The following is a 4,335-nucleotide window of genomic DNA, read 5'->3' on the forward strand; positions in this document are numbered from 1 at the left end:
AATCAAATTAATAATACCATTGGTAATAATAAGTTGCCTAGAGACCGCTTTTATTAGGTGACAATAATAATAATAATAATAATCCGAGACACACATTTTAAAACAAATCTGGTTAAGCAGTGTGGGAGTGAGTTTTCTTTGGGAAGTAGCTGGGATATAGTTGTGGAATGAAATTCCCCAGAGATGGAAAGCATTTGGGCCCACAAATGTTTTATCTCCACACAGATTATTAGAGCTATAAATAACTATTTGACAGAGTAAACATTGGGGCGGGGGCGGGGAGCTCTTTGGAGTCGTCTTTAGTGCAGTTTCAAAAGTGACCATCTTTTCTCTTTGCACGTCCACACTTCCCTGGTGACAAAAACTTACAAACCCAAGATGGATAGGATGTGTTTCTTAAGGCACTTTTGTACCAGTAATTCCTTTCCTTCTTAGACACCTGGGAACCTCTGGGTCACGTTGCTTAATCAAAGTGGGGTGCAGAAATTCTTGCAAAACAATTATCGCTGCAGTCTTGCAAAACAATTATTCCTGCACTCTTTCCCTGAAGTGTGGCTCATAAGTCTTTTAAATAAATACATCTTAAAGGACAATGGTTCCATAGTTCTACTGTGTAGGGCCAGGTCTAGCACAGGGTAGAACAGATTGTGGGATACCATTAAGAGGTTAACCTGTTGTTAGTTGTCACCGGTGTGTGTGTGTGTGTGTGTGTGTGTGTGACACTGAGATTTGTTTGACCCAGGCACAAAAAATGACTTGAGTCATCTCCCGTATTGTTAATTTTAAAATATCATTACAGTGGTACCTTGGCTTAAGTACTTAATTTGTTCTGGAGGTCCGTTCTTAACCTGAAACTGTTCTTAACCTGCAGCACCACTTTAGCTAATGGGGCCTCCCGCTGCCGCCACGCCGCCGGAGCACAATTTCTGTTCTCGTCCTGAAGCAAAGTTCTTAACCTGAAGCACTATTTCTGGGTTAGCAGAGTCTGTATCTCAGGTTTGGGTGGAAATACCACACTTGTGGGGAAATTCTGTTTCTCCATTGGGAGTTTTCCTGGCAACGTTTCTACTTACTAATCTGATTAACGTTATCTTTTCCTGCTTGCATTGGCTGAGAATTTCTATGGCTAAACGGAGGTCTGTATCAGATTATCACAGTCCATTCCTTTCTGCAGAGCAGAAGAACAGAACAGACTGAGCTGAAACAAATGTTTTCTCTGCCCCCGCTCTCTGCCAGAAGGAGACAGATCTGTGACACTCCAGTTGGTGACAGGAGGCTTTGGGGGTAGGGCGATAGGGGGCGTCAGAGCAATGATGTAGAATGGAGCATTGCACCATTAATGAGTACATATTTACAAATAGTTATCTCCATCACAATAAATATCCCTATAGTAACCCATAAACAGCGCCCCCTGAATCAGTTTATTATGGTCAACTATGACTCCCCAAGGGACGCGGGTGGCGCTGTGGGTAAAACCTCAGTGCCTAGGACTTGCCGATCGCATGGTCAGTGCTTCGAATCCCCGGGGCGGGGTGAGCTCCCGTCGTTCGGTCCCAGCTCCTGCCCACCTAGCAGTTCGAAAGCATGTCAAAGTGCAAGTAGATAAATAGGTACTGCTTTATAGCGGGAAGGTAAACGGCGTTTCCATGTGCTGCGCTGGTGCTGGCTTGCCAGATGCAGCTTTGTCACGCTGGCCACGTGACCCGGAAGTGTCTTCGGACGGCGCTGGCTCACGGCCTCTAGAGCGAGATGAGCACGCAACCCTAGAGTCGGACACGACTGGCCCGTACGGGCAGGGGTACCTTTACCTTTTTATGACTCCCCACCGGGACGTGGGTGGCGCTATGGGTTAAACCACAGAGCCTAGGACTTGCCAATCAGAAGGTTGGCGGTTCGAATCCCCGTGACGGGGTGAGCTCCCGTTGCTCAGTCCCTGCTCCTGCCAACCTACCAGTTCGAAAACACCTCAAAGTGCAAGTGGTGCTTCAGGTTAAGAACAGTTTCAGGTTAAGAACAGACCTCCGGAACGAATTAAGTACTTAACCCGAGGTACCACTGTAATAATGTAATGATCTTCACACAACAGCTCCGCAAAGCAGCCAGTATTAATATCACCCCCCACAGCAGAGATAAAAGATAACCTATCTCAAGCCACCTATTGCTCAGGGAAAAGTTTAAACAGCAACTGCCCAGTTCACATTGAGTTAAGTTGGCATCTGTCTGTTTCGGGAGACAATGGAGGAGTGCACCTTTTGGGGGTGAAACCGTTGGAGAGTTACAGCACCTGCTCTGGCTATAGAGACCAATAAGGGAGAGACATGTTTTGTTGCAGCTGGGGCAGATGAAAGCGTCTGGTTTTGCCGATACAGGTGTGCCACGGCCTTTCTTCTCTCTGCGCTGCTCCGAGCGGTCAATTCTCCTCTGGTCACTGCTGTGGATGCATGACCTGTCTGTTGCCAGGCACCGCAGTCGTCCGCGAGGGATTCCCAAACGGCACAGTTGATGTTGCCAGCCGACATCTTTGTAACGCATAATCACTACAATATACCAGCTAACTCCACAAAAGCTGAGAGCAATTAAGTGTAAAAGGATATCTCACTACCTTTGGATCCTAGCTGTGTATGAAGCCAATTATACAGTTGGAATGCAGCCAGCACTTAACACAGCCTCTTTGCTAGGCTTGGAAAACAATCCAGGGTTTAGTTTCCATTTCATGACAGGTTTCAAGCAGCCACTTCTCTGGAAAAGCAGCCACTTCTCTGGGAAGAAAAGCAGATGACTCTGGAGAGCAGGGAGCTTTCTGTCCATGGGGCAATAGGCTAGTCTGAGAACTAGGGATGTACAAATCAGGCCATTTCAGTTTCTCATTTTAATATTCAGTTCAGTTCATCACCTTTCTGCATCAGTCTGCATTTTTGTAAAATATTGCATTGAAAAAGTCCACAAAAATGGATAATTATCTCCCCTAATATGTACACTTTTTGCAAGATATTTTCTCTAATATGCATGATATTTTTATGCTTTTTCAGTGCACACTTTCCCCTAAAATAGGCATTCTTGCACACCTGCAATATTCAGAGAAGTGAAAATTTTGAAGGAGGGCTGTGCTTCAGTTCACATATTGTTTAAGGAAGTGTAAATTAGGCAGATACTGGACAGAATTTCCACTAATTCAGCTGACATCAGATGTCATCATCACATTTGCTGCATTGATTTTTTTTTTTTTTTTGCAAATTTAACAAAGGAACAGAAGGGAGGAACCAGTAACGAAAAAGAAAATGATGTGAATAATATTAATACAGTGGTACCTCGGGTTAAGAACTTAATTTGTTCTGGAGGTCTGTTCTTAACTTGAAACTGTTCTTAACCTGAAGCACCACTTTAGCTAATGAGGCCTCCCGCTGCTGCCACGCCGCTGAAGCACGATTTCTGTTCTCATCCTGAAGCAAAGTTCTTAACCCGAGGTAATATTTCTGGGTTAGTGGAGTCTGTAACCTGAAGCGTATGTAACCTGAAGCGTATGTAACCTGAGGTACCACTGTAGTAACAAAAACAAAAACACCCACCATCAGTTCACATTATGGATACAGTAACAGTCAGTACATGAATCTTAATGTAAACATATAAGTTAATATAAGCTCTCCAGATGTCCAATCAGGTATTTGCATGAAATTGATGTTTATATGAAGTATGTTCAAATATAGCCAGGGCACTGAGGCCCTCAGACCATTGCATGGTGGGTATTTATCCTTTGAAGTACAGTGGTACCTCAGGTTAAGTACTTAATCCGTACTTAACCTGAAACTGTTCTTAACCTGAAGCACCACTTTAGCTAATGGGGCCTCCTGCTGCTGCCGTGCTGCCGGAGCACAATTTCTGTTCTCATCCTGAAGCAAATTCTTTACCTGAAGGATTATTTCTGGGTTAGCGGAGTCTGTAACCTGAAGCGTATGTAACCTGAAGCGTATGTAACCCAAGGTACCACTGTATAAATGAGTTGAAGGGTCTTAATGTAAAATGGGTAGGTAATATGGGAACTGGGAACCCATTTCCCATTGCTAGGACTCTGAACAATTATTTAATTGGCAAATGTCTGAGAAGCATTCCACCCACAATATGCCTTGATTTCGCCCATAGCTTCCTTGAGAATAAATGTTTGTCTACACCTAAACAACAGCCAGTGGGTGTATTAAAGTAGGAAGCCTCTTTTGACAAACAGAAAACAGAAGGAAGGATGTTTCAGCGCACAGCTGCTGGGAGATGAGGTTACAATGCGAAGTTGAACAAAAGCAAAGGAAACAGATCCCCTCCTGTGTGCAGGGAGATGGGAGCCAA

Source organism: Podarcis tiliguerta, assembly GCF_965153285.1.
Source record: "Podarcis tiliguerta genome assembly, chromosome: 6".
NCBI lineage: Eukaryota > Metazoa > Chordata > Lepidosauria > Squamata > Lacertidae > Podarcis > Podarcis tiliguerta.